Raw genomic sequence first — 25,650 nt, 5'->3', positions numbered from 1 at the left:
TTTTGCATCTAATTAGGTCCTGCAGGTACAGCAGGTTATGGGGGCAGGTTTTTGGGAGGAGAACAAAGTGTATTGCAGAGCAAGATGTTTGGGCATGTGGAATGAAAATTTTTGAACAGACAGAGATCATTCAGCATTGTGCCACTGGCAGATTTCAAGAAAGAGACACTTATTTAGTAAAAAAAAAATGAAGAAATTATTTTTTGAGGATTGTTAACTTGTAGGAAGCTACCAAATAATGCTGAGTGTAGAGGAGGCCTTGAGGTACATTCTGAGAAAGGGCAGACTTGTTCAAAATAATTTTCATTTTGTTCCAAAAGAACCAAATTGCCTTTTTTAAATGTTACCATAGTCTAGGATCTCTACTGAAACCCAACACTGAAAATTGAAAGAGTTTTTGGGTCTGAAGCATATTCTGCTTAGAAGTATTCTGGCAAATCCACCTGAAAACTGCATCCCATGTCAGGTCCTGAGAAAGCATTTTTGCTTATAATTTCTCTGCTTAGTGCCCTTGGGTAGCTGTCAAAATCCTTTTGGATAGCACAGTATTAGGATAGAAATGAGAGAACAAGACCGTTTCAGTGTAAAATGTGTTTCTTTGTTTATAATCCTTTTTCATCAGGATGCTCCCTGTGTCTGTAGTGAGTAATTAACTGCAGTCATGCTGTCTCTTTGCCAATGACATGTGCATTATTGTCTGAAAAAGTTGCATCATTTCACCAAAAGCAATGGGGGAAAATCTCATACTCACAGTAATTTGGAATCATGTTTGTCTTCTAAGGAGGCGATAGGGTTAAAATCCAGTCACAGGAGGGAAAGAAACATTGCTTTTCTCACTACTAGAAGGATATTTTGACATTTAAAATCTACTTTCATCTCTGAGGTCTCTCCCTTTCCTTGCTCTTCTATGCACATTCTCTGGATGGATTAAAGAAACAAAAAAAGGGCAAGCTCTTCAAGTGGATTTGATCTGGTCGGTTTTTACTATGAAAATCTGTGTTCACAGAGAAATTATTTACAGGAATGTTTGTTTCTGAATCCCAGCCAACTGTGAATGTCAGCAAGGCAAAGTGGCTCAGCCCTGCAAATGTCTTTTGCCTATCTACAAAGCCCAAAACACATTAGGTTGTAAACTGCAGCTTTCAATGAGTAAAGGCATCTCTGGTATTCAGTAGTCACTAAAAATTGACATTTAAAGGTAGTAAGTTACAATTTTCTACTTGTGGTTTTTTTCTGGGCGTCTGTGTTACCAGGTTTATTTGTGGCAGGTGACATAGGGCTAGGTGAACTTCAAATGAGCCTTCTAAGATAAATTAGTGGATTTGTACCACATCACTATCTGAAATTACAATAACTATTGGCAAACTTCAGATATGTCTAGGAACAAAACCAAAGTTATTATTTCCTATTTTGTTTTGCCCTATTTCACTTTGACAGCTGTGTTCTTGCTGTTCAATTTTACTGGATTGCTTTTCTTGAGTATTTGGAATAGCCTAGTTGAAGTTGCTTTGCATGGAATATGCATAATAGAGATCATACTTTCAGTTGGCTGATGATACTTACCAATAAACGCAAAATAAAATCCTGATAAATATGGTATTTTCTGTGTATTATCTTCTGTCTTAGGAATTTTATTTTGGTATGCATAACGTTTTTTCTTTAGAAATATTCACCCATGAGAACTCTTGTTCTAAATTGTTTTGATTGGTTTACACCTATATTTTTACACGTACAATCAGATTAAATTCTGTCCTATTTTCAACCTTTATCATGAAAATCAAAATACAGTTTGGCCCAAGCAGGCTTTTTCTCCATCTTCTGTTTTGTTTTGGTTTCCCAGCGGTTACAATTTCCCCCACTTCACAAAAGGCAGCTTTGTTTTGTGCTTTTGAATGTGCAAGCTTTTCACTTTGCTGTGGAGGGCATTCTGTTTTTTTCTCTGATATTGCAGACTACAGTTCTAATATAATGCATATGATTTAATAGTAATAGTTCTATTATGATCACCTCACTGTGTGTGTGTCTTTGCTTCTTTGCTCTGGCTCACTGCAACACTGAGATTTGGGGAAGATGTTCATCAGAGAACAACAGTTGATGTCACAGCAAAATGAGGGTATATAAAGTTTACAGATTTTGCTCCCAGAAGGTCATCCAAGCAGACAGGATAAATTGGTACCATTGGGGCTGGTTCTGCAGCTCATATCTCTGGTGAATGCTCTTAAAATCAAAAGGATATCTGAGATTTCTCTCTACAGGCGAGTGTTGACAAGTTCAACATGACAAGTTCAAAAGAGAATTTTGCCATAAGTACTTTTTATTAGAAATCACTGTGAAAATAGTAGTGGAACATCTTCATAGCTATGGTATTTGACTCTTTGAGGCACAGAAACCTCTCAGACTGTACTCAGATCCTGAACAAGAAGCTTGTCTTCCAGTTTCCTTCAGAATGAGTAGGGTACATTTTTTGCATTTCTGAGATATGGGGGATTGTTGGAAAATAATTTAGCATTTTTCTCATTTCAGGATCACCAATAAGAATGGGAAAAGTACCCAGGTTTTCTTTCTCTTGGGAACCACATGGGTCAGATAGAAAGCAGTGTAAGTAGTTTGGGGTGTTAATGATGATGAATTTAAGAACAAGTCTGGTTACAGGAGGAAATTAATTCTGGAGCAGAAATGAACTTCAGACAGTACACATTTCTGAGTTCTTATGGAGATGTTTGTTGGAGGAGAAACTTTTAGAATTTCAATTACTGAGAAAATAGTTTAAAATGGAGTATTCATTTTCAGCTGAGGGCTAGTTAAAAATGGCATGTTATCTGTCCTCTGTGTGTCTCTAATGAAGACAGAAATGTGTGGTTTGTAAGCCAGAACATCTTTCAGAGTTCATGGTCTATTATGTCTTGAGCTCTATAAAAAGCAGGCATTTGGGATAAGTACAAACCAATTTCAGCCCTGTGGTCATGATCAGAATTGGATAATAATGCTTAAATAAATAAAATTATTTAAGAAAATACCTGATATAAAAATGTGAATGGTTAAGGTCAAACATGAAGAAAACCACTTTTTTTTTTTTTTTTCACTTTCTATACTGATGGTCAGACATGATAACATTTAAAGATGACTACAGATATGTTAGTATGATCATGTATTTTTTCAGATAGTACAAATCTTGTGTGATCTACAAATTCTTACGCTTATACATGTCAGTTGCACCTTCAGATTGTTGAAATTTGTATTTTACAGACATTTCATCAGTAAAAAAGCTTAGTGTCTAGACAGAAATAAGATTACCAGAAAGTTTGAAGATGACTAGTGGATTTTTTGGCACTCAATCAGGTGAACAGCTTAAGCAAATATAATAATTTTACTAATTGCTTTGAAGAGTCTTACATTATCTTCATATTACCTTTAAAATGCACCAGTGTAACAGTTAGCTGTGCATTGAACAGGTTTTGTTGAAATTAAGTATGGGGTAAAGAAAATATACCTCCTAATAGTTACTGTGAAATGTTACAATTAATCCCTGTTGGTTAGATGAAGCTATAGAATGTAAGTTTAAAACATTGAAATTTTAAGTAGTATAAGCATTTCCTAACTAAACCCTGGGTTATGAGAGCACCTTTTTCAATCTTTTGCAGCTATTTGCATTTAGATATCCTATAAATAAATTATTAAATACATTATTTAGAAAGTTCTGGCCTGCTATGTGATTTCTGCCATGGGTACAAAATGAGATAGCTTTATGAGTTTGAAATACACCCTAAAGTAGTTAATGATGTAAAGACATTAAAATCTCATCTTACTTTTTATGTTCAACCTAGGCTTCCTTGCTAAACCTTCTTAAAATTAATGAATAACTCTCCTGTGCATTAGGATTTGGGTATCACTGTTTTATGTATTTTCTGTAATAATTAATGCTGTGACATCTGACAGCAGGGCCAAATTGCATTGTTACTGTTAATTAACCTTGGATTTTAGAAAAGAAACAAGGAAAAAAACCACTAAGACTTGGAAATACAATTTCAAAGTACTTTTATAAGTGCATTTGTTTTAAGTGTGAAATATGTCTATAAATTTCATATTCTATAGGAATGTTTCTTGGACATAGCAATATCTCTTTTTCTTTCTATTATTTAAATTGAAGCTGGGCATGTAATTTATCAAACAGGAAAACAAACTATTTAACTAATTTTCTTCTACAAATCTCTTTTTGCTTAGAGGTTGAACTGAGCCATGAGAAACTCTATAAATTCATTATATTCTAATGCTTGTGCTTTAGAAAACCATAGTATTTTCAGCAACTCTAGTAGATGTTACAGGATTAAATAAAAGATGTTTCTCAGTGCAAATCAGCTGACCCTATACTGGGTCAACGTCGGCTGAGGAATTCATCAGGAACTGCAGAAAGAAGCTAGATGAGAGCCTCAATGATTTTTCCAAAGATCCGTGAGAATTCATAACAGAGAGGAAGCTATGACAGAAATAGAGGTGAATTTTTGGCTATGTAACCAGTGAATGTTTTAATTTTGTAAGTCATTAGTGATGTAAACTTGGGGGAAGGAGGTACATGCATGTGATGGGTAGGGAGCATGCTCTCCTCGTTGAAGCTTTGTCAGAACAGCCAACAGGCTTTGAGCAGTGCGAGAGCAAAGGGCTGGGCAGCCATGCAGAAAGCACAATTAGTATGGATGAGAAATTGAAGAGGTGACTGCTAGCAACTCAGATGTCTCACAAAATAAAAAGAAAAATTGCCATTTGTTGAGAGAAATTTAGTCTACTTTTAGCATTACCTAAATTTACATAAGTTTGCGTAACTGGAACAATCCATTCTGAGGTTATCACCTCCTTCACGTGTGACAAGTTCCTATGTATTATATGTCAATGAAGAGAAAAATACCTAAGTTTAGATTAAGAATTAGAATGTTTGGACCATAAATGCCTATGGAAGTATTAAAGTCCAGAGAGTTTAGATGGATAGGCCCATTTGTACATGAATGTTTTACAACAGTGTCACTCTTTAGAAAAAAGTCAGAAATATTGGAGTGTCTTCTAGTCTTTCAAAGTAGTAATGTAACAATAGCAGTAAGGATCAACATGTTGAGAAGGTTTCAAGACTATGAATATACATTTCCATGGAGAGGACATTTGCATTTTTTTCATGAAGCGAATTCCACCTTCATTAAGTAATGTCTTGATAGAAGTATTCCAGAAAATACCAGAAGAAATAAAATGACAATACTCATTTTAAATTCTGTGATGGAATGTGATTTTCCCAAGTAAAAGTGTGTACCGCATTGAATTGCTGCACCTCATGTAAGCCTGCCTGCCCTCAGAGGGTTGGAGACTTGCCGGGCAGGTGGGATACAGGGAAATGCTGGGGCAGGAACAGCAATCTCTGGTGTCTGCACCCCGTGGTGGCAGCGTAGACACACTCTGGGGAGCCTGCAAAGAGGCAGTACAAGTCATCCCTGTCCCTGCCATGGGGCTGTGTCTGCAGCTCTTGTCGATTGTTACTTCCTGGTGCAGATCTCTCGCCTGTGTCCAGGCTGTTCCGTCAGCCCAGGTGCACAGCTTATGTGGGTGAGGACATGTCCACCTATTCTGAGGCTTCCCCACAGTGAAGAGAGTAGAACAACCCAAAGATAGGTGCAGTGTTCCTTTCATGCACCTTCTTTTTTAAAGGCTTGTTTGAAAGGTGGAAATCAGTCTGCACTGGATCACATGGAGCATAAATGATTCAGCACAAAACAGTTAATACAAATTTTATTTCCATATCTTCCATCAAAACCCATCCATTTATCACTAGTAAGGTATGACAGAAGGAATGAAATAAAAAAATCTATTGTAAAAGCATTAAATCAAACTATGATTATTTTAGCTGATGTTTTAAAATTAGCTCCGTAAGTACCCAGGCATTTTTGTAAGTACTGAAAGGTACCCAGTATATTTATGAATAAGTGCAATTTCTGGGTGTAAGACACATTTTAAATTCACTAAGCATAAATCAATCACCTTAGGGCACTTTTAAACATAGATTTTGTAATTGCTGGAAAATTATATGAGAAATTAAAATTCTATTAATTATCGTTATTGCCCAGGTTTCTATTGGAATCAACAATAGGAATTATATTTTTATAAATACAGAAAACATAAATAACCTCCTTGGATTTTCCTTCTAATTCCATCTCAGTTAACAGGCCTTTATTTAAAAATCCTATTAAACAAAGGGAGTTTATCTGTATAATCCTGTGATTTTCTGAGAACTTCCTGGTACTTTCTTAAACCAGATCAAGAGCAAACTGATCCTTCTGCAAAAGCCTTTATCTTACTTTTTCCTGATTGCTTATTTTTAAAGGGAAAAAACTTATCTGAGATACCATCATCCAACTTAGTTTTTGTAGTGCCACTATTAGCTGCAATAAAAATAAAATTATTTGTAATTGCTTCTATACATAGATTTATAAATTAATTTCTATCTCAATAGCAGAAGACTTGTTTTTCAATTAAAGCTTCTAAAGCACAATATGGATTTTAGCTACTTCTGATGCATCCTTATCAGTTAGTACAGTGTTCAGCTAACTCTTAAACAATTTGCAGTTTTTGAACTTTCTTATTTATGGGAGCTATTTTTGGGGTAAAGGAAGGAGAATAATACATGGAAAGAATTATTCACCTCTAATCTCTGCTGTAGAAAATCCTTGCATACCATGTAATCCCCTTTTCTAACTAGTGTATAATTTGACTTCAGCCCATGGCAAAATAGCAGGTTCACTGTTTTGGTTGCTCTCTGTAGCTCTACGGTGACATTTCTCTTGAAATTAGTAACATGAGAAATATAGTTAATACACTACTGGTCTCAGAGTCGAAGTCATCAAAAAGAAAAAGAGAAGTGGCAGTTTTAGTTTTCCAATATTTTCACCACCTGAGGTGGCATTGTTTCAAGTAATGCAAGCCAGCAGGGCTAAAGGGTTTGTTTTTATCCATCTTTTTAATTATAACTCTAAGGAAAGACAGTGGATTTTGACTCGTAGTGAAAGTAAACATGAACTGTGTATTTGTATGGCCAAAATGAAAAACCAAAATCTGTCATTCCTTTCAGCATTTAGATATTCTATCTGACACAAATCCAATTGTTTTTCATTCACTCATAAATAAAGCATGGGACAGATGTGCTAGGTTTACAAATTGCTGGAGAAGGAGATGGTGTTTATAGGCTGCCTTTCTTTTGCCCTCTGTTGCTAGAGATAAGAGAAATCCAAATTGACTTGCTTCCTCCGCCTGAGGCATTTTAAACTCACAGCTCCCTGTGTCTGAAGCATGCTCTGTGTTTCTGTATGTAGCAGTATGGTTTCAGCTGCTCATGGCTGCTCTGAGATTTTGGTAGAGGAAGGTGCTGCTGCTAAAGAGAGAGTACTGAGATGATCATTGGATTTTGGAAAAGCAATACAAGTATCATGCTGAAAGGACAGAGTATCCATTTTTTCATCTGCTGTATCCTATGCCTGAGGGATAGGGTGAATTTCTCTTTTGCAGCCTCCACAAACACACCCTCTTCAGTGTGTCCAGCAGTTATGTAAGCACTTCCAAGGGCATCACCCCTAAAGCCTCCCCATTAGCCACAGTTTCCCATTAGATCTCCTTCAGACCCTGAGCTGCTGCTTCCACAGTTGTGATCACCAGCTAGGTCATGCTTTGTGCCAGCTGTTCTTCTTTCTCGACAGCCAGTGAAAACCTCAGCAAATTCTGCCTTCCTTCTCAGGTCCTACACCAGAAGCTGACTTCTCACAAGCTACAGAGGAGGTGAAGTGTTCTGACTCTTTAACTTCTCTCCCCCTAGTCCTTTGAGTAAAGCCACATTCTCTTGTGGATGAGTGGAGTTACCTGACACTCATTGCAGCAACAAAGGCAGCTGAGCCAACCGTTCTCTCCTGGAGTAAGTTTAGACATTCCTTAAAATAGCCTAAAATTTGGTTCTCAAAGTAAAATAATTTTGGTTGTCCTGAGACTTTTAATAGAAAATTTCAGAAGGATGTAGCTAGCAATTTACTGTTCAGCACACATTCTATGTTGGTGGGAGGAGTGGTAAGGCTTCACTCAAAATGGAGTCTGGTGGTGTTGTGGAAAAAGACTTTTCAGAAATGAGCTGTCAGCTTGTCATTTGTACATTATAATTTTTGCAGGTTTTACGGTACATGAAAATTTGTTACATCATCACTGAGCTTTCACTGATTGCTGACTTACAGTTGAGGTTAGTGTAGTGATTTATATGTTCACATGCTAAGAATTTCCTATATTTCTTCCTGTTCTTCTGTTTCCTTGTTTTCTTTTTGGAGAATTACTATGGCACAGATAAAACAGTTTACAGAAGTAAATTTAGCATCTTTACTTTCAGTGATGCCCTATAAATTGATGCCTTTTTTATTATATAGGGAATGTATTTTGAAAATGCAGTATTTCTTTGCAAGCAGTAACTATGTTGTTCCAATTATTGATACAGGTGATTCAGGTTATTATCCAGGACATGTTTGTGGCTACAAAATACAAGACTTGGACATAAAAGCAGCTGTTCCAGTTTTCATCACTAAAAAATTATTGTATTGCCCTTACTTAGATGTTCTTTCAGACATTAAGAGTTAAGAGGCTCTTAGATAACTTTAAAGGGAAATGATAGCGAGGAATAATATATTTTTCAATATTAATCACGAAGAAAGTTTCATCAGGCCAAAGCTACACCTTCTCTCCTTGAATTTGCAGGGGAAACATGAAGCCATTTTATTTTTCATTACTATTCTAACTAGCTAAGAATTTCCAGTAAATACTTCCCCTCTCCATTGTGCTGTCCAAAACGCAATTATTTGCACACTTCCATGCATACACAACGTGCACACATGGACACACAAAACTAGCAAAAAACCCAAAAAACCAAAACCCACCACGAAAACAAAACAGAGTGCATTGTGACTGGAACAGGGGGAATTATCCAAATGATGGATTCAGGAGTCTTTCCTTCCCCTTTTGTTCCTGTCACATGGTCTGTAACACCTATAACAATGTTATGTCACACCTACATAATCAAGTTCTGGAAGCTCATTTCTAGGATTGCTCAAAATAAATTAAAAGGCATAATTCTGAGCGCCTAAGAAGAATGTAAATACTGATGTTTCTGATAAACTGCTATTTCATCCTTTTTAAAGTCAGTTTCATATGTTTTGTTCTGTTTGAGTGGTGGGTAAGAAAGCTAATAAGTAGATTTTAAGAGAGGCTGCAGAGGGCCATCCCTTTTTTTATATACAGGTATTTGCAAGAGCTGTTGAACCAAAAGTTGACCCCTGAAAAGGAAATTTTGTATTGAATCATTGTAGATTTGCAAAAGTTATAAATTCCTGTATTTATTTTTATAATCCTGTAAGCACGTACAGGCTAGTAGAGTAATCAAAAAGTAGAGCTCTTTCCAAGGTTAACGTTCCTGGAAAATACATAGTGTTTTCCATAAGGAGACTTCCAAATGTCTTCAATGTAAATGTCGTGCCAGGTTGATCTCTTTCATGCATATTTGCTGCTGAAAGTACAATGCATATTAAGATACCAAATAATACCCTGATATTATTTTCACCTTCCAAACTAAAAATATATTCAGTCTCCTTTGTGGTTTATATTCCATTTCTTCCTTATACCATGATTTCGTTGGGAGCTCAAGAAAGTACCTGGTTAAGTCTTGGTAAATGAATGCATAGAAGCCTTAGTATTTTTATTTCACACTGCAGAAAGGCTCAAGAGTTGATGCAACCCTTACTATTCTGCCTGCTGGAAAAGGACTGTGATAGGGTGGGTGGGAAGTCTTCCAACAGACTGTTAAAGCATGTAATAAACTCTCTTCGTTGGCCTCAGGACCTCTACTGGATTTAGAGATTTCTGCCCAGGATTCAGTTGTGAGCTACTCAGTAATTTCTAGTAGCTAAAACTTCCTAGAAACAAAGACAGAACATCCCAGTGTCCAGCAACCTCACAGAAACTCATTTTACAGAAAAGAATTGAATTTGAGTATTTTGACTAACCAGAATAATAATGAATAGTAATAATAATGAATCATTGTGTGCCTTTAGTCACATTGGCATGTTTAGGGAGAACAGGGTAATGTAATTTCAGTAATCTCCATATATCTACTGTCAGTGAAATGAATACTTTTTTCTTGTGTGGCAAAATATTTGTGCCAAATCATAAAGGAAAAAAATAAATCCTGTAAAGCACATGGTAATGAACAGTGAGTGGTTAGCTAGAATCACAAATTATTTCATCCCTCAACAGGTAAATTGCAAAAAAATGCATCAGAGAATTTATGGATTTTTTTCTGATGTCTTTTAAGTCCTTTTGGCTTGCAAAGTAGGCTTAATCCTACAAGGCTGATGGATTGCTTGAGTAATTTGAAATAGATGAAAGATCTGTAAATGTCAAAAAAAAAAAAGGCAGAAATATTGATAGTTACATTGTGTCCTACATGTCTCTTTTCACCCATATAGTTTTTTTTTTTTTGAAAAATAAGGAGGTGGAGGGCTGCCAGCTCACTTATCATCTATCCTTCCTAGCTTCAGGCTGAATAAGAAAAGGTTACACCTGTCAACTGGAAGATGTACTCTGGGGAGAATGATTTTCAAACCCTTTACAGGTCACTTTAAGACATGTAATTATGCAAAAACCTCTAAACTCTAAATATTGAAACATAAAATTTTTTAAATAATAGCAGAGGCAAGTCTTTTAAAGCATTTTACTATTCTGTGTGAACTTTCAGTTGTAATGATTTTAATGTCCCTTTCCCTGACTGATAAAAGGTTTTTTCCTTTGTCAAGTAGATTATGCTGTATACCAAAGTAATTTATTTTTATTCATTGAGTGTAGGTTCACAGGCATTTTTATTATCATACTGTTTTCTGTTGTATAATCAGCTCCAGGAACTGACTGTTTGAAAAGTATGCCACAGGATATCTGAATTTTTACAGAAAAATTACCGACTTACGCAGGGTACAGGGTGCTGGTATATTTTCTTACATATCAGACCTTCCATCCTTTTACTTTCTGCCGTGAACTGGAAGGCAGAGATGGCAAGGTCCTCAGATTTATTAAAGAGGTATTAGGTGCAGCACTGATATGGAACTTCCCAGCACTAGATACTGGATGTGACATACTTTGGCAGTAATTCCAAACGCAAACCTCCTTCATCTTTGATATTTTTTGTTTTAATATTTACTTATTCTGATATTGCCCACGTAGACAAACTTTGTAACTGACTTCCCAAGTGTTTCAGTAGCTATATTTCACTAATCATTAAAAATAAAATGTTGCATCTCTTTTTTTACTAATCTTTGTTCTACCTCTAGTTGACACAGATGTGCATTCAAACTAATTAAGGAAATTTGCTTTGACTCAGCATGAAAAGGCAGGCAAAAATAAAAGCATATGAAAATAGTATCCGATATTACATAATTCTTTTATTAAAAGAAATGCAGTAAGAATGAATGGGTGGGTTCCCTGGACCATGGGAGATTCCCTTGGAGGATCTCAGATACACAGCCTTAATTTGGGAAAACATTAGCAGGCCTCAGGTTTAGTTAGATGTTCATCTGCATCCCTCCATACTCAGGGAAGGATGCTGAAGAAACAAGTTGTTCACCACTGGCATTGCAGGGTTTATTTGTTTCACAAGTGTAGCCAAACCCCAACAAGCATCAAAATTCTTTTTGAGTGTTTAGGCTTGTAGGTTGAATATTTCAGATTATTCACTTCTGAAAATAAACAGAAATCTGTAGAGCCTGAAAAGGACAGGGTGAAATAAAACGCTAGCTTGTAGCATGTTGATTAAAATTACTGCTTGGATCTCAAAAAAAATCTGCAACCAGACCAGAAATGCAGCCAAATTTTCTTTTACAGAGTGACGTGCCTCATATACAAGACTGGCTTTATGGTTTGATTGTTGTCTACTGAGCACATGGTATAAATTATTTCATAACCCCTTATGAAGCAATGCTCAAGTACTTTTCTTTTTAAATTAAGTTATAGCTAAACAGTTGATATCTCCTGTTGAAGAACCACCCCAGACATTAAAGTATTTGTTAGGTCACAGTAATTTCCAGATTATGATTAGGATGTATCTCCTAGGGATGGAACTAAGCTGAAGTTTGAGTACTTCTGCATAGAGACACCCACCCAATGTAATTCTCACATAGGTTGCTGCTCTTGGCACAACTGTAGTGGTCACTTCAGCTTATGGATGTGACCTTGCAAACTACAGTCTAACTAGCTGCAGTCTTTGGGTATTGTCCAAGATTTGTCCAGCATCTAGCCCAAAGGAGTAGAAGAAAAAGTGAATTAATATGTCTGTATGTACATTATATGTATACACATACATAAGACACATGAATAATGCATAAATGTACATATAAATGCTTATATTTACATATTGACATATATATTCTATTGCAACAATTGATAAGCAAGCATTTATGTGTAATTAGACTTGCTTTTTAAGTAAATCTACATCAGAAGCCTGTCTGCCAATAAATATTGGGACAAGCTATAGCTTCTTAATTTGAAATGAAATGCATAGCTCAAATATTATACTCTAGTACAAAGAAAAAGCTGTTTTCATCTTCTTGATAATTTCTTGCTTGTTTATGGTAGTTAAGTACAAGATGATTTTTTGAGAAAATCATTTTCTGGGAGCTGGTAAGCGTATATCTGAGAGACAAAATGAATCAAAACCACCCTCACAGAAACATTTGTGAGTACTTTTCTCATGAAAGATATATCATAACATATCCAAAAAGTCATAAGAAAATAAATAAGCTTCCCAGGACTGTGTTCACACTTGGCATAACCAATTCTATCTTAAAATATACATTATGATAAAACCAAAACAGTTTTCTAACACCTAACGAACCAAAAAGGCAAATGAAAATAAACTCATGTAAAGAAAAATTACCCAATGAAAATGTTTCTAAAATTTGAAATAGTAAACAGAAATGTACTGTCACTGCCAAAAATCTGTCTGAGGAATTCTAAAAATCTAATTTATACTTTCTGTGCATCCTGTACATACTACTCTACTTAAAATTCTGACCAGTGAACAAGACTGCCAGGTTTTCCCAGGATACGTCATTAGGTCTTTTTCTGGTGCCATTCTTTTCCCTATTAGAATTTTTTTGGTTGGAGTTTTGTCATATTTTACATTCATCCTAGCAGCCCATAGTGTAAGTTACTGACTCCTGTGATGTCAAGATACCTGTTACCTCTCACCTTGTAACTTTGGCTGCTTAGATATCAGCTATATTGGAAACTAGTGGAATCCACAAAAAATACCTCAAAAACAAAACAAAACAAAAAACACCAAAAAAACAAAGAAAAGGCTTGATTGCATTTTGTAAGTCCTACAATATTACTTCTCGCAAATCTAAACTGTTTGATACTTGACTGGGACAAGCACTACATATATGTGGCCAGTAGTAACAAGCAGTAACAAGCAGGAGATTTTATGAGTTTCATATATTGATAAGCACATTGCCTCTGACATTGATTGAGTGCTTCTCACTATAAAAAATTACAGTAGCTCTCAGAGTCAATATTCTGGTAGTCTTCATTTTGTTGTGCAAGCAGACAAAGATAGTAAATATCTATGAATACACTACTTAAACAGTTGGAGTTCAGTTGGGTAACTGTATTTAGTAAATACTCTCATCATAAACATTCTGACACAATTTATGGTTTTCTATTCAGGATTATATTTATAGAACTTTGAATAGGGAAAGCTCTGGAGATAGCTAAACTGGCATGACAAAGAACTTTATAATCTCATTAAGGAAGTGTTGCTAGGAGTGGCTAATGAGATCACAAGAATACCATTGTAGAAGTTAATACACACTGTCAATGCATAAATTAATGTAGTGTGTAAAGAAGAAAAGGGAAATGTGTACATTTCATTTGTAATGTGTAAATATTTTCACTTTTCATGCCATTTTCAATCTCTTCCTAAGCTTGGAAAGATAAACTTCCAATAAGCAACTGGGATTTCTTATTTGCTCATTGACAAATAAATTATTTATAGATTAAAACAGCAGGATGGGAAATCACACATAAATATGTTTTCTGAAGCTTCTGGTGAAAAAAGTAGGAATAATTACAAAAAAAGTTTGGTGGTGGTTTGTTAGCATCCTTTGTTGTTTACATTTAGGTGGTTTAGTTTTTACAGAAAAAGATGTCTCAACAGGTATCCTGATGAGGATTTCTTGGACAGTAGAAACTAGCAAAAATTTCCAAAATTTTAGGGAAGTGTTCCCTTTGCTTTTAGTAATTCTTCAAATGAGGGATTTAGCATAGTAATTAATCCTACCTAAAAGAGTAAAAAGCTTAAGATAAAATAAATAAAATAGTCTATGTCTGAATCTAAATATTTCTGTATCTTTCAGGAATAAGTAAGTAATTTATACAACAGACAACTGTGCTGGTTTTGCATTGGAGCCACCCACAAAAGTGATTTTTTCTGAGAAGAGCTGCTGAGAGCTTTCTCTGTGCCTAGCAAAACCAATTGCTGGGTAGCTTTTTAACATAGGTTTTGAATTGGCTATGTTAATAACCAATTAAAAACTAGATCCACCTCTGTGAGATATGCATTTTAAAATTAACAAACCCCAGGAATGCTGTCTTTTCCTCCAGGCCTGGAAACAGGTAATGACACTGGCTTGGCCTCCCCGGTGTTGGCTGGGTCGGGCTGGGTGGGCTCTGCCACAGGGCTGTGAGAGACAACTGCTCACTTTGAAAATATAAAAAGGTTTTTCAAACCTTAACAAAAATACAACAAAAGAACGGCCTAAGGAAAAAGCTGCAGCACTGGGAACTGCCCCGTGTGCATACCACGTGGCTGGTTCATCTCCTAGATGGATGCTCTTCAAGATGGATGCTCAGTCTTTTATACCCCTGGTGGTTGCATCAGCCAGCCCTGGCCCCTCCCAAAGTCTGTCAGTCAGCTCTTCTTTGCCATTTATCAGCAGAAACTCCTTTCTTGTAACTTGATTGTAGGTCAGGTGTTGCCATGTTGCACCCCCTCAGCAACAAGCTTGTCCATCCCCAACTGCCCCATGCAAGGGACACATGTGCACGCCTTATTTTTACCTGCCCCAGACCACCCTGGCTGTCTGATGGTAACAATACAGGGGAGAAAAGGGAACTATGAGGAGAACATAGTACATCTAAACTACAATAACATAACTATACATCACTAAAGCATTTCTTAATATTCACACAATAGTTAAAAAATAACAAGTTATCTTTTAATTGCGAGAGCCAATCATCTCATTATCCATCTATAACAGGGCTGAGCCCTTTCCATGGAGCCCAGTGGGCCCTGTCCTGGCCAGGCTGGGCCCCAGCAGCTGCCAGGCAGAGAGAGGGGAGGCTGTGGGCGCTGGCCGAGGCAGGGCTGGGCCATGGCTGGTAACACCGTGTCACCAGGTCCCCTTTCCCAGCACGGCCACCTCACGAGATCCTGCGGCTGAGGCCAGAGGCGGCCCTGCAGCCTGCACAGAGAGTGGCCCTGTGGCTGGAATTGAACGCAGCAAAAACCAAAGCCAGCCACGGACTTTGATCATGGTCTTTGACTGACCCTGACACAGCCCCCGCCCCTGGTGCAGGCTGAAATACATCACTGTAAGTGCTCCGGCCCAGCCCGGCAGGGATCACACGATGGCCTGGGCGAGATTTAACTCTTTCACTGCACAGATAGATGAAACTTGCAAAGCATTGACCCTTTCTTGAGTGAAAGAAAGGAAAGATAGTAAAGACACGTAGAAGGCCACATTAGACACTGAAGTCAGTAAAGAAGAAGTCAAATTTCAGATGGGAAGGAGAATGAGGAGATGCCTTTAGTTTTGAGCTGAAAACCTCTTGTAAAGCTATGGAGAAGAATATAATTAATACATCAGACTCATTTTCCCTGTAACTCATTGAAAAGTATGGGGGATGAAGTGTTCAAATTTTAGCAAAGGCATCTACGCTAAAACAAGCAGATATTGAAATAGCTGTGATCCCATGAAAAGTTTGAACTGAGAGAGTTTGAACTGAGAGAGAGAAGACTCTTTGCCCCCGGGGAAAGAAGAAGACCACTGTTCCCAGAGATGAAGATGATCTTAGAGATAGATAAAGTGAATCTTTGCTCTTGAACAGCTCATCCTTAAAATAGTACACCATAAGTTGACATGGCCCATAAATGGGCCCCCCAGCTGTGGCAAGGTTATGAAAAGATGGGAGGGACTTCATGATTGCAGATTCCTGGGCAGCTGCTATTCGTGGAGTTTAAAAGCCATGAACTAACTGTTTTCTTGTGGAGAAGTCTCCATGAAATGACAAGAGGGACTTGTCTCCCTTAGTGAATTGAAGAAAGATATTCCAGAGATGATAAAATGACTGAATTGTTTCTGTACATTGGTAGTGGGAAAGAAAATGTTTTAGCGGGGGGAGAAGTTTTCTGACGGTTTTATTCTGATTCTTACTATTCTTTTAGTTCTGCTAATAAACTTTTCTTTGTACCCTTTTAAAGTTTTGAGTGTGCTTTTCCTTCCTCTTAATCCTATGTCACAGCAGGAAATTAGTAAGTATATTCTAGTGGGTGCACTGGCTAAATGCCAGTGACTAGATACACCAATTCATTGGTGTAGATACAATACACCAATTCATTGGTGACTAGACCCACCAATGAATTGGTGTATTGGGCAGGAAATCTCAAATGGGCCAACCAAAACCACTACAACAACTTAACAGATGCCATTAGTATTTAAACAATACCTAGAAGATATCTGCACTATGTTTAGGAAGATGTATTACTATATGATGTTTTGTGATTTTTTTCAAAACATAAGGACTTTTGTTGTACTCCTAAATATGTGAGTAGAACTAATAATGGGGCATGTGCTCTGACTTGCAGTGTACTTAAGACAGGTAATAACATATGTCCAAATTATCCTGTCTGGGCTAAATTAGCCCAAATAACAAAGCTTTTTTTTCGGCTGGTCTTTCAGGTGCTTCTACCAGACTTAAAATGATCCAGAAATTACATGGCTTAGTAAGAATCAAGTAAATCTCCCTTTCTCAATTGAATGTGAAGTACATTTTGTAGTTGTTTTCTCCTTTTTTCTTGATAAAGGGCACGAGGGCCAGTATAGAAACCATCACTAAAAGTATTCCTTTCTTGATTATTGACATCCTCACTGCACATATCACTTCAAAGTTGGTGATGTCTTCTCTATAATTTTCTTGATGTCTTCCAATCATGTCACTGGATTTATTGGTCTTTATTTAAAGACTTTATTTAAAGACCAATAAATGCAGTTGTTTCTCTGCATCTGAGAATGGGGCAGCCGTTTCATGGGTCTGAGGCTGAAAGGAGGCTTCTCGTAGTGGCCTTGTCCCTTAACATTTTCCATCCACAGGATTCTGCATAGCAATTTGTCTGGAGTCAATATGGTCATGGCCATGATGAGGAGGAGGATTCCTTGTTGATGGGACTAGACTCTCAGTTTTTTAAGACTCTAACAAAGCAGAAGGATATAGATGGTTTTCAGGTAATACCTGTAGCAAAGTAAAATTTATTTTTTAGTACAGAAGAGTGGTTATCTGGTTTCGAAATGGGGAGAAGAGCAACATTGGTTTCTTTGATTCTCTAGCTTTTGGGACTTAAAAATGATGCTGTAGAAGGAAGAGGATGACATGGTGATGCTGCCCAAGTACTGAAAAGGAGAAGGGACATGAGTGAACGAAATGGTTTCCTGTAAATTGTCTGAGCCCTAGCTCTCTAATAATGACTTTAATAGGGTCAGAGTTTTATTATGAGTTTATTGATAAGGCATGCTGTAACAAAATTATTTTGTAATGATGAATTAAATATACATATCTGAATGTACAGCCTTGCTATCAAAAACAGTACAGACTATAGGATTAAAAGCTAGACAGTTCAGGATAGGAGCCTGTAATTGGTAAGCAGGTGGTTTTTTTTCAGTGAGTGACCTTTTTTCTCTTGCTGCTCACTTCTTCATGTGTACAATAATGGTTTGCAAATATAGATTTTTGGGGGAGGTAGCAAGAGGAACAGCTGGTTTTTTGATGCAGGTATTGTTACCTAATGAATTTCCTGCTGAGCAAGTTTAACCATAATTTTTAGTTTAAACCTGTTCTTTATTAATATGGAAAGGTGCAAAATATTTTCATAGTTTTTACTTTTCAGCACAGTTAGTATAAAGGAAAGAAGGCAGTCTTTTCTTCCTTGGTAGAATGTTGATGAAATGAGGGTGGATGTCACGTGGTTGTATGGAATGAATTGAATTGTGTGGGTTGACAACTCTATGACAGAAATGATGGAGAAATTCAAGTATACTTGGTAAACCACTTCCTGGTTTTGTAAGCAGTCATCCTAGGTTCGGTTGGGATAGAGTTAATTAATTTTCTTCTTAATAGTGTTTTGGGTTTAGAATAAAAATAATGATGATTAATACACTGGTGTTTCTGTTGTTGCTAGGTAGTGTGTACCCTAAATCAGCTTCCTCTGCTTTGCCAGTGAGGAAGCGCGTAAGAAACCATGAGGGAGCAAAATCAGGAGAGGCAGCCCAAACTGGCTAAAGGCACATTCCATACCATAAACTCATGTCCAATAAACTGGGGGAGTTGGGTGGGAGCTGATCATACAGTTTGAGGACAGGCTGGATATCAGTCAGCAGCTGGTGAGCTATATTGAATTGTCTATCCCTTTTCTTTCTTGAGGTTTATTTATCTCTTTTTTTTTTTTAAGTGTCACTTTTGTTACAGTTGGTTTTGTTATCATTATTATTACAATATTTTAATTTTATTTGGGCTTATCAATTTTTTCCTCAGTTCTCCCCAGCCCACTGTGTGGTAGGGAGTGATTGAGCAACCACATATTTCTTAATTGCTGACTGGGATTAAACTATAACAGCATGATATTGTCTATTTTTATGAATTAGTACTCAGAGGAAAAGATCATATTGCTCTTCGCGTCTACTGTGCTTAGCATTGTATTTTACTGTATTCCGAATTGAAGTTGTTTTCTGACAACAAATACTATTTGCATTATCTCTTTTGTGAGTATTATTGTCATTATTTTAAATGTATGTTAGTTGTACCATATTAATCTTGTTCCTGAGAATTAAGCTGCATTTAAGGATAATATTGTCTTTTTTGGTGATTCTAATGAGATAATAACATACAGTAATCATTAGCCCAAATGTAATTGAAGCCTGATACTGTGACAGCTGAGAAAGTGTTTGTGTTTTTAGTGATATGAAGGCTGACTTCAGTTTAAAAGTAAGCTGCTAACAGATGTTTAGAAGACTCTTCTTTTTCATTAACAATGTGAGTCAAACCCTGAATACTTGACTAGGAAAACAACTTCCTGCTAAGCTAGTGGTATCACAAATCTACCATGTTTGCTAGGCTAATGGGCCACTGTAACAATTCTGAGTGTTAAATAAATTTCACTAAATATTTTATCTTTTCATTTAGTGCTGGGGGAAAAACCAAAAAGAATTTACATTACACTAAATTCAGATTCCTTCTTTTTTTTGTCTGACAGTAAAATTCTGTCCTACCCCATGAAAATCTTTATCAATTTAAAGTAGTTCAAGTAAGAAATAGGAGGAAATGTGAATGAGGGGGCTAGATTCACAAAGTTAATGGCAAAGAAGTGATCTTCCTCCTCATTGAATTTTGTAACTTCAGGTGTAAGTCACCAAAAGTGCATGAGGAAGTTATTATTCTTTTCCTCAGGAGGTGTGAATTTAACCTAAATTAGTGTCCTAGCTATCAACAAGTAAGTATTTCTAAAGTGTCTTTTTTGGATACTGCTGCATTATCTTCCCTAATAAATAAAGCTAGGAAAACTCAGTAAGTCAGTGAACCTCAGCATTAGATTGCAGCATTATTAGTGTTTTATAAAAATTAAAACAGTTTCACAAAAATTAATATTAAAGACCCAAATCAGAATTATATATAATATTTTAGTGACTAGAAAATTAACTTGTCAGATGGAGAGCTTCTGCTGAGTTCATTTTCTATTTAATTTATGAAGAAGTATTAGAGTCCAGATTTCACAGGGGATGTAAATAATGTGATTTCAAAGACACCACTAAAGTCAAATCTATTTACCCCAGAAAAAAGGCTTATATATATAATAAAGTGCAACTATAAAAGATCATTTCAAAATACCATTATTTTTTGAACTCCTGCTTACATGAAAACTGAAATGATAATTAAAAATTATATTTTGTTTATTAATTTGTCTTTTTAAAGTAAGATTTTTTTATAACTTTGCCCTTCTTTTCTTTTTAACAGCACCTTCAGGCTTGAAGGAATATCTATATTTGGAGGCACATCAATTAATTTGCATATCAGATTCATCATTGTGACTTCTTGCAGGCCAGATCTGAGAAGTAACCAGAAAACCTGACTCTTAGTGGAGAATGGAAGAACCCTTGAAGTCAGAGCACAACTGAGCACTAGTGTAATCTGCATTGAATCATCTTTCTCAGATCTGACAGCTACAAGCTGAGTCCTGGCAACAGCCACAGCCTTAAATTCGATTCAGTGGGAAAGAAGGATAAGAGAACTCAATGTTTTGCCCCGTTGCAGAAACTGCTGTCGCCAAGCCTGACACCTGAGTTCTGTGCTGAGCAACCAGAGTACCAAACAAGGAGTTTTTTATGGGTACAGCCAGCATCAACAAATATTTCAATATGTAGCCAAAAGGAAAAAGGAAGCACTTATTAATTTCAGAAAATGGATACATTTATTGTAACAGAGAAATGTTACTGTCTGTGGGGAAGAAGACCTTTGTCGTCCCTTGTATATATTCAAAGCCATACAGGAGCAGGGCATAAGTGAAATTAAGTCACTTAAAAGGATTCTGTCTCCTGTCCTCCACCCAACTTTGAGGAAGTTCCACTCTTAGAGATTGCATCTCGATGCACTTCTGTTATTTGTACTGTCACTTCCATTCAGGGTAATGATGTGTGCCACCATTTGCACAGATGGCCCCAGGAGATTTTTGACCACAACAAGCTATACTTTGCCAGAGCTCCAAATGGAATTAAAAAGTTAGAACTGAAGAAAGACATTTATGCTCTCTTTCACTATGGGGATCTCTTCACAGAAAGGATTATAGTCCTTTCTTAGGATGAAATAAATACATGCATATACATACATATATACATATGTATATATATGAAAAAGCAGCAACATGATAAGGTGTATTTAAAAAGGGGATATAAGCTTTTTTAATAGCATCCATTTTTTTTATCATATTAGCAGCCGAGAAATTTAATCTATTGAATTATACATCAAAAAATGTTCCTGTTGAACATTGACATTTAGTCCCAGTTACTGCTAAAGAAGTCATTTGTAATATGTACTTGACATAAAATTTTTCTAGCCATTTGTCTATACTTCATGGAGAAATCTAACAGACAAGCAACATTTTCAGTTTATTTTTCTAAATAAATGTGTTGTTTGTATTATTTGCAGTCACTCATTTTGGCTGGTTTTCATTATCTCCAAAAGTGATTTAAAGACAGAACCAAAACACAGGGATTGTTTGTTCTTGTTAAGCTGTAATGATTTGCTGAATGAAAGCTTTAATATAAATACTGTAATTTGTAAAATGATGAAGTATATTTATATAGGCAAATATGTATGGAAAACAAAAGAAGGTATTTTAACTCTTAATTTCAGAACATAGTTTATTTTAATATCCACAGGAAGAAATTAAATATATAATGGGATAGGGTTTTTATTATCAATGAATTTTACTAAGTGAAAATTTGGATGTTTAAGAATGAAATGAATGTAGTCAAATAATGGTGGTTTCCCAAACTATACAAAGACCTTTTGCCAGCTGTCTCATTTTACTCAAAAACTGATTTAATCATCTGGGGGTTGGATTTTTCTGGGGTGTGTGTGTGCTAAGGTTTTTGTTTGGTGTTTTGTTTGTTTTGGCATACTGATAGGACCATGAATTTGATACTATTTACTCATAATTTGAAAAGCTACAGAATAAAAGATTGTTTCTTAGAACAATCTACAGTTTGCAGTTAAGAACATTCATTGTTATCAAACTAATGCAGTGTTTTGTTGTAGAGTTACTGAACGTTTTAATGCTAGAGCTGTTTTGAATATTTTTTTTTCCTTTTTTTTCTTATTCCATTAGCCTATGTGTAATTCAAATAGAAAAGTAATGCATTTGGTTCCCAGTTAACTTAAATAATTTGTCTTAAGTCCATTTATATGTATCTGATTTTTAAAGCTGAATAGCTTTTTTTTCAGTTCATTGCTTTATGAAAGCATTTAAATGCTCACTAACAGAAAAAATACCTTTCAACAACAGAAATAATTTTCAAAAAATCTGTGGGTTAACTTTGTGAAGGGCAGATGTCTTAAAAATGTGTTGCTCTGCTCTAATGTGCTAACAAGTGTTATGAGTGTATGTTTGTGTGTGCGTGTGCACGCATGGCACCCTTACCTGCTCATGAATGAAATGCCAGCTCTGCTGAAGTAAGTGCCACAAGTCCTGTTACTGCAAAAGATGCTCATGTTACTGTATTTTTTGGTGAAAGACCTGACCTCTGTCTTTGCTTGTGACTCTGAAGCCATAAACAGCTTTTGAAGTTTGTCAGGAAATCAGAAAATTAAGTAAGTTTATGTTAGGTTCCCTCATTTGGCAAAAATTGGGATAATCTTATGATTTGACTATTTTTATGAAAGTTAGTGGTCAATTTCCTTTGGTGCAATGGATAAATGAAACCTTTGTATTTGTTAAAGAATGATGTCTGTGTTTTGTTCACACACAATTCAGCTTTTGGCTTATAGTGTTCTTACTGTAATGTCATTCCTGTGTCATTAGAATAAGTTATTTGGACACACAACTGGCATGGGCTTGGTTTTCCTCCTTTTTTGGATAATCAGTATTCTAAAATTGGAGAGCTTCTTCTTTGAGACAAGTATTCAGTTGTTTAAGAAGGGGACAACATTATTGAAACAATAAGAAAATTTCAGAATAATAATTTGAACACTTCCATCATTGCCTAATAATAACACTTGAAAAAGCTCTTATTTTTGTGAACAAAATGCATTCATCTGTATTTGAAAATAGCCCAATAAAAATCCAGTGGAATAATTTGTTACTACTTGCAAATACTTTTCTGCTATGCTGAGTTCTAGATCAGATTGTGTGTAAAATTTTTATTGCACAAAACCCACCTAAAACAATGCTCAGTTTTCTTCAGAAAAATACATGAGATATGAAAAATAATGACTTCGTCCCAAGAGTGGTTTTATGTAATTTGTGCAATGCAAAAATGATGAACAGATACCAACATGTAGGCCTAATTTAAGTGACAAATGTAATTGGAAGATAACACTGCAAACCACAGGTCTCATTAATCACATGCTGTTATTTGCACCTCTGCTTAACTGGGACTTCATGCTGGAAGGTAAATTTCAGTGTGTGTGCACACTCATACAGCGTTATATATCATGTCTTATTTTACTAGCAGTGTCACTGGGAGAAATTCAGATTGCTTGATTTTCATAGATTTAAATTAAATCCTTAGATAAGTATTCAATATTGGATATAAATTGAGATAATGTCTGTATATTGTGCAGATACTCCCATCAGATTGCATTTCAACACAATTTCAGAAATTGCTGGCAAATAATTATCACTGAAATTTCATAGTTTAAAACCAGAGGAGGTAATTACATTATCTATTGAACACCAAAAAAATTGTGGTATTTCTGTTATGTTCATCCAAGCATATTGACAAGACCAGCAGAACTTTTTCACCTAAGATGACTTCTCAGCAACTCTTGGGTCCTTTTTTGGGTTTATGTGTCATGCATATAAGAAAGGCCTACAGAAATAGTTCTGGAGTAATAGTGCATTGTTTCATTAACTGGCATCTGAAAAACCACATGGAGCAGCCAATAGGCTTGAAAGGATGAGGTGTGCAAAACAAAATGCTGACAGTTCTAGACTTGTCTACAAGACAGAATTTCAGCTCTTGAAATACTTAAAAGACAAGGATCACCATCATTCATGAGAAAAATTGGGATATGTTAAAATAGCTCTTTTGCAGAGTGGAAGACAAAGATTATGAAAACCTGGTGATCACCAGGGTGATATAGAAGTGTCCCTCTCCTGACAGACCTGCCCCAAGTGTCACATGTTGAGAATATCCCCAAGGGACAGGTGGTTTTTTTTTACCCCTCTGATCAGTGATGTGCTGGGTACATAGCAAGGCAGTGATGTTGTTAATAAAAGCTGACCACAAGATAGTGGTAAGCTATTGTCTAAGGAGGGGTGGGGGAAGGACAGTCACCACTCTACCCGGGAGCTTCCTGCTAGGGAGGAGGCTGTTACTGAGACTGGATCTTGGAAGGAATCTTAGAGGACTACTGAGACTAAATCAATGATTTTCATGGACTGGACTGTTGAAGATGCCATGAGAAGGGAAACAAATGGATGTTGTTCAAAATACTTCTCTCTCTAGATTCAATATCCTTGCAGATCTGCAAGGAAGCCATGAAATGTCCCCACAGTTGGGCTGAACTTCAGAAAAGACAATTATAAAAAAGGACTCCTGTTCGGGAGAATCTGGAAGGAATAGGGTAAAGTCATGGCAGATGGCATAAAGACTATTTAAGGTATTTTTGAAGGAAGAGAGTAAGTACATTCTGCTTAGCTAGAAAGGCTTGAGAAAGGGTAAAAGGGAAACCACATGGCTAATAAGCAGGTTATCAGAGGCTATTGAGGGCAAGATGTCCTTCAGATAGTTGAAGATTTTTAAAGAAAGTGTGAGGACTAAATGTAAGACTAAATAAAAATTTAAAAAGAAAAAAAAACCCCAAACAACAAACCCAGAGAAACATTATTCAAATAAATTCCAAGATACTTAAGAGATTTCTCAATTAAAATAATTGGAAGAAACTAGAATTAAGAAATTCGCTTTCTACAGCAGAGCAGAGGGAAGTCTGGGAGACCATCTATAATGCTGAAAGATAATCAAGGAAAACAGAAGCACTTACAAGAAGCTTTAGGAACAAGACGGTCAGAACACTTTAACTCTGCTCATGCTATGGAAGAACTTTTGTAGGTTCTCACACATTAATTTTTTTTGTGGTGGAGCTCATATGAAGTCATGGTTTGCCAGTTTGAGGTGGTGGTGGTGGTTTGAGGTGGACAAAACAAAATGAAGGGATATAAAGCTAAGATTTTTAAAGACACTCAGGGATGAAATAGCCAAATCGTACCTGTGGAATGAAACTCTTTGTTTAAAGTTATTTTGATAGCTTTTGAGATGTGAGGCTGCAACTATGTTGCCAGTTTTATATTGAAAGAGTATGGTCCATTAAATCAGTATGAGGCAAAAGGGTTCAAACTTTAATCTCTCTAAAAAGAGCTAGAACACATCTAATGGTTTCAATATTACCAAACACCACAGGAATTTGCACAGGTGGCTGAGAAAACACAAAAAAACCCTGCAGCTGGCTAAGAGGAAAGTTCCTGAATTCATAAAAAGATGAAAATATTGGAGAAAATAGTGATTT

At 36.2% G+C, this 25,650-nt stretch overlaps 1 protein-coding gene across 8 annotated transcripts in view; it reads left to right on the top strand.

Moving 5' to 3' along the window:
* The window catches only part of PRR16 (proline rich 16), a 144,699-nt gene extending 119,435 nt beyond the window's left edge, over positions 1-25,264 (top strand). For 3 of the 8 annotated variants that reach the window (XR_011678800.1, XR_011678804.1, XM_071424388.1), the window contains one exon: positions 20,383-25,264. The gene's annotated coding sequence lies outside the window, so the exon portion shown is untranslated. Of the gene's footprint in view, positions 1-7,762; positions 7,937-8,183; positions 8,252-20,382 lie in introns of all 8 variants that reach the window. The other 5 variants (XR_011678806.1, XR_011678803.1, XR_011678805.1 and 2 more) reach the window with 3 other exon arrangements.
* Positions 25,265-25,650: the final 386 nt, after the last annotated feature.

This window comes from Agelaius tricolor, unplaced genomic scaffold, assembly GCF_023055355.1.
Source record: "Agelaius tricolor isolate 1412-34295 unplaced genomic scaffold, bAgeTri1.0.p SCAF_4, whole genome shotgun sequence".
In the NCBI taxonomy this organism is placed as follows: Eukaryota; Metazoa; Chordata; class Aves; order Passeriformes; family Icteridae; genus Agelaius; species Agelaius tricolor.
The sequence above is the reverse complement of the archived record's forward strand: the minus strand, read 5'-3'. Positions and strand labels throughout refer to the sequence as shown.